The 15,707-nt window shown below is 49.8% G+C and overlaps 2 protein-coding genes across 4 annotated transcripts in view; one reads left to right on the forward strand and one right to left on the reverse strand.

The window, feature by feature from the left end:
- LOC140461035 (uncharacterized) overlaps nucleotides 1-15,707 on the reverse strand; it is a 205,070-nt gene that overhangs the window by 91,757 nt on the left and 97,606 nt on the right. The gene's annotated exons all lie outside the window — the stretch shown is intronic.
- The window catches only part of LOC140460831 (uncharacterized), a 243,853-nt gene continuing 235,514 nt past the window's right edge, over nucleotides 7,369-15,707 (forward strand). For 2 of the 3 annotated variants that reach the window (XR_011954371.1, XR_011954372.1), the window contains exons 1-2: nucleotides 7,369-7,440; nucleotides 11,712-14,967. The gene's annotated coding sequence lies outside the window, so the exon portion shown is untranslated. Of the gene's footprint in view, nucleotides 7,441-11,711; nucleotides 14,968-15,707 lie in introns of those variants that run through there. The other variant, XM_072555484.1, reaches the window with a different exon arrangement.

A 15,707-nucleotide genomic window follows, 5' to 3' on the forward strand; every position in this document is an offset into this window, starting at 1 on the left:
CCCCCTGTCCATTAGCCCCCGCCACTCCAGCGCTCCCTGTCCATTTCTACCCCGGCACTCCAGCGCCCCCTATCCATTCTCCCTCCCCACTCACAGCACCCCCGTCCTTTCCTCCCACCACCCACAGCTCCCACTGTCCATTCCACCGCCAACCACAGAGCCCCTTGTCCATTCTCTCTCCATCCCCAGGTTCTTGCCCATTCTCCCTCTATACTCCAAACACCCTGTCCATTCTCTCTCACGCCACCCTCTGTACCCCTGTCGTTTCATTCCTCAGGCCCTGTCCAGTCCGTCTCCCCACCTTCTACACCCATCTATTCTCTCTCATCCCACCCTCTGTCACACGTCCATTCTTCCAGCCCCCACCATCCATTCTCTCTCTCTCTCCCCTCCCCCCACCATCTGCCACCCCACCCATTCTCTCTCCCCTGAAATACACCAGGCTCGGAATTGGGGTTCAATGACAGAGTTTATTGCACAAGGAAATACCGGGGCTCCGGGGAGAGAAAGACACCAACAGCACAGTGTCAGCTCCGAGACTTCTCTCGACCTGGAGCACACGTCAAGAAACTTTTATACATCTTATGATCCAATCGGTCAGGGATGAGATTATTGTTTTTGTAACATGATTTGTTTATGGTAATACTTGTAGAATCGTTGATAGTTGATACAATCATTGTCAGTTCCAGCACAACCTTTGTTAATTTCCAGACAGTCGTTGTCAGTTTCAGTGCAGACATTGTCCATTTCAATGTCTGCATGGAAATCCATTGTTGTTGTAATGGGCGCTAATTGCTCTCCCTGAGAAGGAGGATTCCTGCAGCCCTGGCTATTAGCATCTGGTATTGAGTCTGTATCATGCTGTTGGCACTTCTATAAGAGGTGTTGGCTGGACCCAGACACTTCGGCGGGCAGTGTTCATTACTCATGAATATTCTCTCCCCACCCGCCTTAAACTAATCACCTGGGTTGTGAGTCCATTGTGCTAACATTCTGGTGGCCCCAGGCAGTGTCTGTATCTGCTCTGCTGTTTCTCTCCATATTGTGATCCAGTGGCCATCTTGTGTGTCAATTTGGCCAACTGATGGCTCAGTGACCATCTTGAGTATCTGTGTGCCCAGTATCACCCTGCCCTGTGCCATCTCCCACTTCTCCGCCACGCCCACTCTCTCTCCCCCGCCCAATTTCTCTACCAACCCCACTCATTCTCTCTCTCTCTCTCTCTGTACCCCCTAGTCTCTCTCTACCCCCACCCTCTGCCCCCCGTCCATTTTCTCTCTCTGTCCCCCATCCATTCTGTCTCTTTTCTCCCCAGCCCCCACCACACCATCCTTTCTCGAGCCTTGAACCATCTTTGACCGCTGGATCAAACCCTTCAAAGGACAGAGAGAGAGAGAGGGAGAGTGATAATGGATGGTGATGACTCTACCTGGGAGTCGGGAGGGGTGAGAAATGGCTGATCTTCTAAATTGAGAATACCTAAAATAATATCTTCAGAAACATCATTAAAGCCAGAAAACACGTTCAAGTTTTTTTTAAAAGAGCTGCTGAAATCTATCTGATTCTTTCACTGAAATAAACGCAGTCAGGCCACCGCTCAGGACAGGCTGGAAGGGGTGAATGGGTGAAAGTGAGCACTGCAGATGCAGGAGATTAGAGTCAAGATTAGAGTGGTGCTGGAAAAGCACAGCCGGTCAGGCAGCACTCGAGACTTTTGTCTGAAACGTCAATGTTCCTGCTCCTTGGATGCTGCCTGACCTGCTGTCATTTCCAACACCACTCTGATCTTGAATGTAAGGGGTGAATGGCCCAGTGCTAGTCTTGTGAAGTTGGTTCCAACTACCTAGAAATAGCATCACAGAGCACAGAAACATACCCTTCGGTCTATGCCGACCAGATATCCTAAATTAATCTCGTGACCCATTTGCCAGTATTTGGCTCCTTATCCATCTGAATCTGTCCTATTTATATCCCCATCCAGATGCATTTTAAATATTATCATTGTACTAGCCTCCACCACTTCCTCTGGCTGACACGCATCAGCGTCTGTGCAAAAAGGTTGCCCCTCAGAAACCTTTCCCCCCTCACCCTAAACCCACGCCCTCCAGTTTTGGACTCGGGGAAAAGCTGGGGAAAAGACATACAAAAGTTGAGCAGCCGGACAGAATGCAAAAGTAATACAATGTCGAATCACAGGGAAAAACAAATTGTGGCTTTTTTTCCTGTTGGCATTTGGACTCAACATTTGACAGAAACACCAGCATTGAAAAGTGTGGTGCTGGAAAAACACAGCAGGCCAGGCAAAATCCGAGGAGCAGGAGAATCGACGTTTCGGGCATAAGCCCTTCTTGAGGAATTTTATGCCCGAAACGTCGATTCTCCTGCTCCTCGGATGCTGCCTGGCCTGCTGTCTTTTTCCAGCACCACACTTTTCAACTCTGGTCTCCAGCATCTGCAGTCCTCACTTTCTCCAAGAAACACCACCATCCCCCAGTGAGCATACTGCGCATGTTTCCCGGTGTCAGTAACGCAGTGCACATGCCCACGGTGTCAGCAAAACTCTGGGCATGCTCATTGCTTTCCGCAAAAAAAAGGCGCGCGACCTTCCTTTGATGGCCCAATAGGGAACCGTGGAGGACCAGAACAAAACTGGTCCTCCTGCCAATCAGAGCCACCCCATTGTCTGAATGCGGAAGTTGGACCATGAGTTTCTGAAGCTGCTCCTCCTGCTCCTCTCTTTCTGAATCAACATTGAGCTTCACTCAGACCGCAAATTCCTTCCTCTGTCTCAGATCTGTGAGTACGGCACTCTCTTTTCTCGCCCCCTTTGCCATTTCTGTTTCTTTCCGGAGTTCAATTGTTGACTTACACCAACTGAAAGGAAAGGGATTTAACCCTGGGAGGGGACGGACTATGGAAAAGTGATCGAGGTCTGTGTCTCAATTGGCAAAATAGACAGGCAGGAGGCTGGAAGGACACAGAAAATCAGGCAGCATCAAGAGGTGGAGAAGTCGATAATTCGGGTGTAACCCTTCTTCAGGGCTGGGGGCTGGGGGCTGGGGGCTGGGGGCTGGGGGCTGGGGCTGGGGCTAGGGCTAAAGTGGGGATAGGTGACGATAGGGAGAGGGTCCGGCCTGATTAATCATTGGGTGGAAGAAATCAGGTTGGTGACAGGAAGGAGTGGTAGTGAGAGGCACGGGGCTGAGAAGGGAGTCGGGGGATGGAAAGGGAGGTTATTTGAAATTGGAGAACTCGATGTTGGGTCCGGCAGGCTGTAGGCTGCCCGGGCCGAAGATGGGGTGGTGTTCCCCCAATTTGCAGTTTGGTTCGTTGTGGCAATAAAGGAAGGCTATGATGTTCTTGTCAGAAAGGGAGTGGGAAGGGGAATTAAAATCGATGGTGACTGGGAGGTCTGGTCAGCCTCTCGGACCCAGCTGTGATGCTCACCAATCCGTTCCCCAAGTTTCGGTCTCCCCGAAGTCGAGAAGACCACAATTTACAAACACGTGGCAAATGCAGTATCTCAATGTGAAGTTATAGTCTTTGCTATGGAAAAAAAAGCAGAAAGACGGTTTATTATTTAAATGGTGATACTTTGGGATGTGGAGAAAGTGAGAACTGCAGATGCTGGAGATCAGGGGCAAAGTGTGGTGCTAGAAAAAGGCAGTAGGTCAGGCAACATCTGAGGACCTTGAGAGTTGACATTTCGGTCCCGAGCACTTCATCAGGAATGATGTGTGGATGGACAAAGGGTCTGATTCTGTGCTGTATGACTCTAATCATCTTCGGGGAGAGCAGAAGGGTGATTGTCAAGGTTGGAGTTTAAGAGGAGCTTTCAAAGATGTTTGCCCTTAATGGGAGCAGAAGAAGTTACAATGAAATCTTGCATTTGTGAGACAGCAACTGAGTGAGTGAGTAAATCCGAGGTTTTGGTGCAAAGTGGGAATTCATTGCACTGTGAGGATGAAGCCCTACCTATTGAGTCATTTCTGCTGGTGAATGAAACCAGGCAGAAGATTAGGAGGAGTAAATTTAGGACAGGGATGAGGAGGAACTGCTTTTCCTGGAGTCGAGTGAATCTATGGAATTCTCTGCCCCAGGAAGCAGTGGAGGCAGCTTCATTAAGTATATTCAAGACACAGTTGGATGGGTTTTTGCATGGTAGGGGAATTAAAGGTAGTTGGGACAATGCAGGGAGGAGGATCCCAGATGATGAATAGATCAGCCATGATCTTAATGAATGGCGGAGCAGGTTGGATGGGCCAAATGGCCTTCTCCTGCTTCTATTACAGTGTAATGTAACCCTGCATTTCCCACGTTTAACCCACCTAACCTGCACATCCGTCATCATTATAGGCAATTTAGCATGGCCAATCCAAATCAAGGCCGGTGAGCAGTGAGGTGATGTGGGAAATGAACATCAGAGAAAGGGACAAGGAGAGTAAATGTACCAGCAATCAAAACTGGATTCTAAAGATCACAAAAATTGAAACGGTGAGTCTGAATGTGTGCTGCATTGTAACAAAATTGAATGAATTAACTGCACACATTGAAGTGAATAATTATGGTCTGAGACTCCTTACAGAAACATGGCTTCAGGATGGCAAGGATTAGATTCTGTATATTGAGGGTGTTGTCTAATGGGAAGCTTGGTAAAGGTAGAGGGTTGGCACTGCTCATCAAAGCTCTGATCACATGGTAGTCTGATGTCAGCTCGGGTTTCAGGGCCTGGTTTCTCTGTCCTCTGTTGATCTCCCTGTCCCCAAGGAGTATGATGTCGGTCTGTGCTCAGTCCTGCTGGATTTCTGCTGAAGCTTTGTCCCCTTTCTCACCTTCTGGAACAATAAAGCATTCAGTCAATCAAGCCCCAACCCACCATCTCCCAGTCTGTCAGCCACCCAGGCACAGTGGAATCACAGCAGGGGATCTCACAAGAAAAAGGAAACCAAATTCGAAATGACGAGGTGCTCGTGTTTAATGTTTGTTCATGAGAAAGTAAACCACAAATGGGGCTCTCCCAGGATTCTTATACTATCCTACTTGAGGAATTCTCTCTCCCTTACATCTAACTCTGAGAACCCAGCTATGATTTACAACAATATTTACACCAACAGAAGTAAGGCACCTGTTCTCAAATAGACAGAGAGATATACAAGATGCACACATACAAGATCTCTCATGCACACACGCACACACACACACACAAGTTCACGGGAGTGAATGCACATTTGCAGAGCTGAGCTCAAGTGTCACTTTTTGTTATAAAACTTTAAGTTCGCTTGATAAGGTGCTTTCCAGGAAGTTCTGGGATTTGCATATTAATGACACCTGCAACCCATTTGTAAAGATGAAAGCCTTAACAATCCAGGTTTGTTCAATGGATCATTTCAGTGGCAGGACACTGTCATGTTTTTCTATAAATTCTGTGTCTTATTATTTTATTCTCCACAACCACTTGATGAAGGAACAGTGCTTCAAAAGCTAGTGCTTCTAAATAAACCTGTTGGACTATAACGCGGTGTTGTGATTTTTAACTTTGTCCAGGTTAGGGGGGGAAATTGCTATGCTAAATTACCCATCGTGCCCAGGGATGTGCAGGTTAGGTGTGATAGTCAGGGAGTAGAGCAACAGGTGAAGGGGAATGGATGTGGGTGGGTTACCCTTCGGAGGGTCAGTGTGGACTCGTCGGGCCGAGTGGCCTGCTTCCACACTGTGGGGATTCTGTGAAGGGAAGGGATTCCTGCAAACTGTGCAGGGCAGTGCAGGCTAGCCAGCCGGCCGGCCGCGCCCCACCCCTTCCTCTCTCCCCTTTTCCCATTCCCTACCCCACCCCTAACCCATTGAAGGCGTCACAACGCGGAAGTGGCCCTGTCAGTTTGCATGAAACTCCCTCCCTCTCAGCAATTCTTCGTCCTGGGAGTGTGTGGGGGGAATCTGTTCACTTGTGGCAACTGGAGTGAATCCAAGGAGGCAGCAGACTCTGCAAACTCAGGTATGTGTCTTAAATACCCGGGTGAGGAGGGATAGAAGGATGGGGTGGAGCTGTTTTCCCCATTGTGCCAGAGTCTGAGACTTTTATAAAATCATGAGGGGTATGGATAGGGTAAATAGACAAGGTCTTTCCCGTGGGATGGGAAAGTACCAAACTAGAGGGTCATAGGTTCAGGGTGAGGGCAGTGGGGAGATGTAAAAGAGACCTCAGGGGCAACTTTATCATGAAGAGGGTGATGCGTTTATGGAATGACCTGCCAGAGGAAGTGGTGGGGGCTGGTAGAATTCCAACAGTTAAAAGGCATCTGGATGGGCGGATGAATAAAAAGGGTTCAGATATAGAGGGGCCAAGTGATGGTAAATGCGACTGGAGTCATAGAGATGTACAGCACAGAAACAGACCCTTTGGTCCAACTCGTCCTTGCTGACAAGAGATCCAACCCAATTTAGTCCCAGCTGTCAGCTCCCGGCCCATATAGGGGCCAAGTGATGGCAAATCTGACTAGATTAATTCAGGATATCTGGGCAGGTTGGACCAAAGGGTCTGTTTCTGTGCTGTGTGACTCAAATTGTCTTCAGTGAAAGCAGAAGTGTGGTTGTGAAGGCTGGACTTTCAGAGCATGTTTTGCCTTGACTGGGAGCAGAAGAGTTTGACTGAAGTGTGTCGGTGTTAATGCCTTGATGTCTCATTTTGCTCCCACTTTCCCGGGGTCATTAACCATTTTGTGTCTGGTTGTTCTTCAAGAAGCTGCATTGCAGGTTCACCCTGAATTGACACACTTTTTTTTTTGCTTCCCAAAATCAGACCTGCTCACTCTCAGCAGGATCCCGGTGTTGTGAAATATATTAACTTTCAGGTGGAGGTATCCAAAATTCAGAGAGATGTCAGTCTTGATGTTTTTGCTTTTTCTGCCCCTGTAAGATCCTGAATCAGCACCTTCAGGGGAATTAGTTAGAGTGGAGTGAGAACAGAGGGGAAGGGAGAGTGGGATGGTGCTTTCAATTTTGTGGAACAACAAAAGAATATTCCACAGAAAGTAGAATTGCTTGTTCTGAATTTCTACCCTGCACTGATAGTGATGACTTTTGTAATCTCTTTTTGCAGAGTATATGAAAATCTGAAGACTGAAGTTTCAAAATCAACGGATGAAGGGCGTATTCCCGAAACATTGACCCTCCTGTTCCTCGGATGCTGCCTGACTCCCCTGTGTCATTCCAGCGCCACGTTTTTCGACTGACTCTCCTGTGTTCCGAAGGGGCGGGGTTTACGAGTCAATCCTGGAAGGGGCGGGGTTTACGAGCTGCGTTCGGAAGGGGCGGGGTCGACGTGTCCCCTGGGCGGAGGAGGGGGCGGGACTAGTACTTGGACCAGTGGGCGTGGCCATCCGGAAGCCGGAAGTGTGCCCGCGGCCTGTTTCCTCCGCTGGAGCCTCGCCTGCAGCAAGTAAGGTAAAGCTTTATCAATATTTCCTTTTACAGAGTTTGTATTTAATAACCAGTAATGGATACTCAATATCATCATAAAGCCCCAAAATGCAATTCATTTCAATCCATTGCAGATAAGCACTAAGAGTTAATTTTCTACAGGATTCAACAGTCTCAGCACTAAAATGGTCTCACAAGGGAACGGCTGTGAATGTTATCACTTGGTGTCCTGTTCACAGATTCACCGATGCTGAGGCAAACGTTCTTCATTGCCTTACAGCATCCTGTTCTCACTTGGTGAGCCCAGGTGTCCCTATCTTTAAGTTCTCTCCTCATTCTGAGCCTTCCTGCCCGTTTATTTTCTAGTGCAGTAAATGTATGCAATAATTCAGCATTACATTTTAGTCTGAATGTTTAAAGACAAGTTTTAAGGCTCTTGACTTTATCACCCAGATGCCCACACCCTCATTCCTCCCTTTGATTGCACCGCGATCACTGAAAGAGAAGGCTAGTCCAAACGAATGCCCTTCAAGGTGGTCCAGCCGTCAACATCCTGTAGAGAGGCACCACCATCTTCACAGCTCATCTGGTCATATTTATCATCGCCATCGACACATGTGGGTGAGCCATCAGATCGCGAAAGGAACATCTTCTGGGGCAAATCTATATCACTAAGGGACCTCATAAGCCTAGCAATTAAATAGCTAACAATACCAATACCGACAAACAGACATAGCTAAACCGATGAGCCAATTGTACCATCGGCCCGATCTGCAGTTTCCCCAACTGGTCCCTTCAGTCATTCTGTCACGGAATACCTGGATCTCTTCTTGAATCTTAGTAATATTGCCAGTGAGATCGGGAATGCCCATAGTGCATTTATCTTGGACAATGGTGCAGACCTCACCCTCCCGGGCGAGTATATAGTCTAAGGCATACCGATTCTGCATAGAGTAAAGACACAGGTCTGATAATCCCAGTTTACTCTGTTCCAGAGCCTCTTTACTCTTATTTCCTCAAATGGTCAGGCCACAAAAGAGGGAATTGCAGTTCTGTTGACTTGTCAACCCTGCCGATCCTTCCAACCTCAGGGTACTCTGGATTCCCCAGCCTGTCGCGTGTCCTCTATTGTCACCCAGTCCCTTGGGATCCTTCCAGTTGGAGCAAGGTTGGCTGAGACCGATCGCTGCATCCTCCTCAGATGGAGGTTCCATCGACTTGTCCACTGGCCAGGACAAGGTACTGTTGTGGGAACAAGGGCTCCGATGGTGACCTTATGAGAGACATCTTTGCCATCCAGGACAAGGAAATTGGTAGCTTTACCTTAGCTGAAGAAATAATAGTCTGGTTTGGTGTATATTAGGGAGAGTTTGTCAAAATAGGTTACTGAAATGTTACAGCAGGGGGTCTGGTCAGATCTACAGGAGTAGAGGGTCAACGTTTTGCAAGAGGAGTCGCTTTAGCACTGTACAAAATGGGTCAAGTGACTTGAGCACTCGCAGTGTATGGGAGACAATGGTCCTCAGAATGCTGTTCCCATTGGGCTCTCCCTTAGCTCTATTGTACATGGTCTTGGTGACAGTATCAGGTTCTGAAAAGAGAAAAGGCCTATAAATGCACAAGGGAAGGGTTCCGTTCCAGGTCCATGTGCCACATAAGGCCTGCTGTACCTCAGGCAATGTTACACCAGCTGTTTGTATACACAGACCGGAGGTATTGGAAAGTGATATTCCTCTTCGCAGGGTCGGCAGTAGGAAATCTGACAAATAGAATGGAATCGGGGACTGGGGACGGGGCAAGTAAGTCATCTCCCGATAGAGAGGAGTAACATACTACTGCCTCTGGGGTGTAGAGCGTTCTGTGGGCCTGTATAAATAAGTTCCTTGTGGATTGAGGAGTTTCCCCTATCAGGCTTCCCTTTTCTCGAGTCGGCCCGTCCTACAAAAAGGGATGGTGTTCCTGGGCGTCCTTAAAATATTTACCATAATGATGGGGTTGATCATTTTTATCCTCACTAGGCTTGCGTCTGCAGATAAAATCAAAAAGACAGGTTCGGTAACGCCATGGTAACTCCCCCTGATTTCTACTGTCCAGATGGACCATCTGGTCTTTCTGATGGAAGAGTCCATTACAATAATCAATCTTCATCACGTTCCACACGTCAAAGGGGTCTGGTCCGGTGCACTGGACGACATCTCCTCAGTATGGGTGGTGATAACCTCTGATCATTCCCGGTCCCATCCATACTTAGAGCCTTTCCCCATCAGGATGTTGTACGTAATCAGAAAGGGAGGAGATAAGCGATCCCCCACATGTCCCTCCTCTTAGTTCAAGTATCTGTAATAAGATTAACATTAGAACAACAGCAGGATTCAAAAACCCAACTGGACAGGGTCCACTCCTTTTGTTCAGATTTCAGGATTCTCTCCTCCTCTTCTACACCTTTTGATTGGTGCGGTCAATCAATTTACAATGGTGCAGTTGGACCCAAGCTGAGCGCCCAGCGACTGTGACCGTTGTAGGGGTGGGAAGTAAAACCTGCAAGGGGCCATTTCAACGAGGTTGAAGACCTTTGCCAGTCCAGTTCTCAACGAGCACCAACAAACCAAGGTCTACCTGTGACGAGGCTGAAAGGGAGGGAACATCGCCGTAGGTCACACGCTCCTGGGAGTGAACGGCACACATAACATTAGATAGAGCAAGAACATAACCAATCATTGCTTCGGTCATGTGGTGGACGTGGACTGAGAAGGGAGCCAAATCGTTCCAAGGGGTACGGAGGGGGTGACCAGAGAGACTCTCAGCTGGAGACAGTCGTGTCTTGCCCGCAGACATGGATCACATCTGGAATAAGGCCACAGGGATTAGCATAACCAGGAGGGGCCAGACTCTGCCATTAATTTGGCAAGTTTAGTCTTATGTCTGGTTAAAACATTCAACAAGGCCGGTCACCTGAGGATGATAAATACCATGCAGTTGCCGACAAATACAAAGCTGGGAACAGAGTTCTCCGTTAATATTACCCACAAAGTGTGGTCCATTGTCTGAGCTAATGCACGCAGGTATACTGAGGCGGGGAATTATTTCCTTAAACAAACTCTTCACCACACTCTCAGCAGTAGCGTTAGGAGGAGGGTAGGCTTCAATCCACTTCGAAAAGACATCAACAATAAGCAAAACATATTTATAGCAACTCAACTCATTTCTCCAACTCAATGAAGTCCAGTTGAAGTGTCTCCAAGGGACCCTCCAGCAAGGGAGTTCTCGTAGAGATACTTGAACTAAGAGGTGGGGGATCGCCTACCCACTGACCTGTTTGATCACGTACAACATCCTGATCGGGAAAGTCACTGACTGAGTATCGATGCGATCTGAAAATGATCTGAGATTATCCTGGTGTCATCTGGTGCACCAGACCAGACGCTTTCAACATGGAGTCACTTGAGCGATGGAGTGAGCTGCCAGAGGAAGTGGTGGGTGCTGGTACGATGACAAGTTAAAAGGCTCTTGGATGGGCATATGAATATGATGGGTCAGGGCCAAGTGATGGCAAATGTGACTGGAGTCATAGAGATGTACAGCACAGAAACAGACCCTTCGGTCCAACTCCGTCCTTGCTGACAAAAGAGCCAACCCAATTTAGTCCCAGCTGTCAGCACCCAGCCCATATAGGGGCCAAGTGATGGCAAACATGACTAGATTAATTTAGGATATCTGGGCAGGTTGGACCAAAGGGTCTGTTTTCGTGCTGTGTGACTCTAATTGTCTTCAGTGAAAGCAGAAGTATGGTTGTGAAGGCTGGACTTTCAGAGCATGTTTTGCCCTGACTGGGAGCAGAAGGGTTTGACTGAAGTGTGTCGGTGTTAATGGCTTGATGTCTCATTTTGCTCCCACCTTCCCGGGGTCATTAACCATTTTGTCTCTGGTCCTTCCTCAAGAAGCTGCATTGCAGGTTCACCCTGAATTGACACTTTTTTTATGCTTCCCAAAATCAGACCTGCTCACTCTCAGCAGGATCCCAGTGTTGTGAAAGATATTAACTTTCAGGTGGAGGTATCCAAAATTCAGAGAGATGTCAGTCTTGATGTTTTTGCTTTTTCTGCCCCTGTAAGATCCTGAATCAGCACCTTCAGGAGAATTAGTTAGAGTGGAGTGAGAACAGAGGGGAAGGGAGAGTGGGATGGTGCTTTCAATTTTGTGGAACAACAAAAGAATATTCCACAGAAAGTAGAATTGCTTGTTCTGAATTTCTACCCTGTACTGATAGTGATGACTTTTGTAATCTCTTTTTGCAGAGTATATGAAAATCTGACGACTTGAAGTTTCAAAATCAACGGATGAAGGGCTTATTCCCGAAACATTGACTCTCCTGTTCCTCGGATGCTGCCTGACCTGCTGTGCTTTTCCAGCGCCACATTTTTTGTCTGACTCTCCAGTGTCTGCAGTCCTCACTTTGATGTCATTGTCTGACAGTGTCTGAATCCATCGGGACCGCAACGATTTTTGACTGTGATTTCTGTGAGAGGGATCTACACTTTTTGGTTCCTGTTTGAGGACGTTTTCAGCATCAGTGGGACTGGACGAGAGACCCCACTGTTGCAGCGAACTGTGTGTGGAGTCCGAAACAGTTATACGGCCTGAGAAGGGGACTTCACGGCAGGGAGGGGCTCTACACGTGTTTGTGTGCAGCTGAAGCTGTGGCCATGGAGAAAGCAGAGGAATCCCGCCCTGTGGAGGAACCGTGGAAGTGTGGTGACTGTGGGAAAGGCTTCCGTTTCCCGTCTGCCCTGGAGACTCATCGGCGCAGTTACACCGGGGAGAGGCCATTCCCCTGCACCGACTGCGGAAAGGCCTTCAGACATTCCTCTAACCTGCAGGCCCACCAGCGGATCCACACGGGAGAGAGGCCATTCACCTGCTCTCAGTGCGGGAAGGGCTTCAGGTATACCTCCCACCTGCTGATCCACCAGCGAGTCCACACGGGGGAGAGACCGTTCACCTGCTCTCAGTGCGGGAAGGGCTTCACCTGCTCCTCCACCCTGCTGATCCACCAGCGTATCCACACGGGAGAGAGACCCTTCAGCTGCCCCGAGTGCGGGAAGGCCTTCAGCAGTTCCTCCACCCTGCTGACCCACCAGCGTATCCACACGGGGGAGAGACCCTTCAGCTGCCCCAAGTGCGGGAAGGCCTTCAGCAGTTCCTCCCACATGCTGACCCACCAGCGTATCCACACGGGGGAGAGACCCTTCAGCTGCCCCGAGTGTGGGAAGGCCTTTACCCAGGTCTCCTCCCTGCTGACCCACCAGTGGGTCCACACCGGGGAGAGGCCGTTCACCTGCTCTCAGTGCGGGAAGGGCTACATCAGTTCCTCCAACCTGCTGATCCACCGACGCGTCCACACGGGGGAGAGACCCTTCAGCTGCCCCGAGTGTGGGAAGGCCTTCAGCAGTTCCTCCCACCTGCTGACCCACCAGCGTATCCACACGGGGGAGAGGCCGTTCAGCTGCCCCAAGTGCGGGAAGGCCTTCAGCAGTTCCTCCAACCTGCTGACCCACCAGCGTATCCACACGGGGGAGAGACCCTTCAGCTGCCCCGAGTGTGGGAAGGCCTTTACCCAGGTCTCCTCCCTGCTGAGACACCAGCGGATCCACACGGGGGAGAGACCATTCACCTGCTCTCAGTGCGGGAAGGGCTTCACCTACTCCTCCCACCTGTGGAAGCACCAGCGAGTTCAGTGCCATCGCAGGGGCATTGAAGGAGTGACGGCCGAGTGACCATATCAGTTGGACTGTCGACCTGTTTCCGGGGACTCCCGGGTTCAAATCCCGCCCCGACAGATGTCAGAATTGGTATTCGGTCAGAAATGTGGAGTTCGGAATCTAACGGTGAGACCGTTTCAGGGAGGGGGAGGTCGGTGGGGGGAGAAAGCCCCCATCTGATTTCCCACTCTCCCTTGTTAGGGAAGGGAACCGCCATTGTGGGAAAGGATTCACTCAGCCGTTCCAGCTGCATCCTTTACCCGGTCTGGCTTACACCTGACTCCAGACCCACAGCAGTCTGGTTGACTCTACATTGCCCCTTCCTGACAAATGAGCAGGGAGACACTTACTTGGAGACGGGGTACGGGTTAAAATTGCTGAGTGAGGCAATACTTCCTCCGGGTTACGGATGTACCAAGGATCCAATTACAAAGGGACAACTTGGTGCTGGCTAATAGTGAAGACAGTGAGGGGGGGGCGGTGGGACAGGGGAGGTGTGGTGTGTGCAGGCAGTCAATACATGTAATAGCTTGTAACTTTGACTTTGGAAACAGAACCAGTCTGACTCAAGATTGGGATGCAGGCAGACTCTGACCTCACACCTTTAATGCATTGTCTGAGCTGAGATGTGAGCTTTTGCTATCAAACCTTGTTATCTCGAGAAGGTGACAACAAGAAGTTCTGGGATTCACATTGTAATGAGACCTGCAACCTATTTGAAAAGGTGGAAGACTTAACAATCCAGGTTTGTTGAATATACCATTTCAGTGGCAGGACGCTGGAATGTTTTGCTCTAAATTGTGTCTCAGGATCTTATCCTCCACAACCACCTGATGATGAGGCAGCACTCCAAAAGTTACTGCTTCCAAAGAAGCCTGTTGGACTCCAACCTGGAGTTGTGTGATTCTAGAATCTGGTCTCCAGCATCTGCAGTCCTTGTTTTTACCTTGTTGATTTTAACCCTACTGCGAATCCTCTTGCAAGGATGCCTGCCTTGAAGAAGTTTTCCTCCTCTGTCTACAAGAATCTCAGGGAGTCCCTCTCCGACTGCAACTCCCAGGTTTTTTAGATAACTTTACAGTGTGGAAACAGGCCCTTCGGCCCAACAAGTCCACACCGCCCCGCCGAAGCGTAACCCACCCATACCCCTACATTTACCCCTTACCTAACACTACAGGCAATTTAGCATGGCCAATTCACCTGACCTGCACATCTTTTGGACTGTGGGAGGAAACCGGAGCACCCGGAGGAAACCCACGCAGACACGGGGAGAACGTGCAAACTCCACACAGTCAGTCGCCTGAGGCGGGAATTGAACCCGGGTCTCTGGCGCTGTGAGGCAGCAGTGCTAACCACTGTGCCACCGTGCCGCCCACTGCCACCGTGCCGCCCACGGTGCCGCCCAGGTCATTTCCTCTGCCCTGATGCTCTTCAACCATGTCCTGAAACAGACTCGCTACCACAGCCCCATTCGCTTCCTCAGTGCCTGCCTCCGTAACCAACTCATCCTACACAGACTCCGGACCACTTTTAAACCAGCACAGTTCGGATCCGAACAGGACAAACAGTACAGACTACAGATTCAAAAAACACCAGGAACGGTTCTCCTTCAAGATCCTCCGCTCCACGCTTGCAGCAATGCGCCGTCACCTAACCTCTCTCCAGTCAGCCCTGCCTCAGCTGAGGGCCACACTCTCTCAGAATTACAAAGGACCCCCTCTGTACTACATCCTCAGGAGAATTCATACTCTCAACAAACAGTATTTCAACTCCATCTTAAACATCAAAAACTGTAAGTACAACAAACTTTTATCCACCCACCTCCATAACCAGCGCTCCTGAAACATTCCAGAAGATTCTCCCGGCCTCTGAAATTGCTCGGACGCCATTAGCCATGCGGCTGGTGCAGCTGCCACCCCCACGCTGATTGATGTCACTTCCGCCCCCATCATGGCTACTCCCACAGCCACTTCCGCCCCTCACAATTCCTCGTGCGTCACATGTGACATCATTTCTGCCCCTCACATCATCGCTGATGTCACACGCTCAGTGACTTCCGCCACCCCTACTGCTGTGGTCACCCCCACTTCCGCCCCCACCAACGCCACTCACCTGCATTCTGCTGACAAGCCCCCCACAGATCCCACTGTCGCCATTCCTGGCCTACAGAACCCTGAGGGGAACACCACCCCAGCTCATGACTCCACCCCCCATTCCCCCCCCCACCATCACACCCACTCCAGTTACCGGCTCCGCCCCCACTCCCAGCTCCACACCCACATCAGATCCCAGCTCCCAGCCCTGCCGCGTTTTCACCATCCCCCCAGACCTCCCCCTCACTGAGGACGAACGATTAGTCCTCAGCAAAGGACTCATCTTCATCCCCCTCCGTCCACACATCAATGAATTTAATACACGCCGTGATGTCGAACACTTCCTCCGCCTCCGAGCTTACTTTCACAATCTGGACTCCCGCCCACCTTCCGAGGACCCCTTCGCCCACCTCCAACACACTGCATCCACCTGGACACC

The sequence above is a fragment of the Chiloscyllium punctatum genome, chromosome 36 (genome assembly GCF_047496795.1).
Source record: "Chiloscyllium punctatum isolate Juve2018m chromosome 36, sChiPun1.3, whole genome shotgun sequence".
In the NCBI taxonomy this organism is placed as follows: Eukaryota; Metazoa; Chordata; class Chondrichthyes; order Orectolobiformes; family Hemiscylliidae; genus Chiloscyllium; species Chiloscyllium punctatum.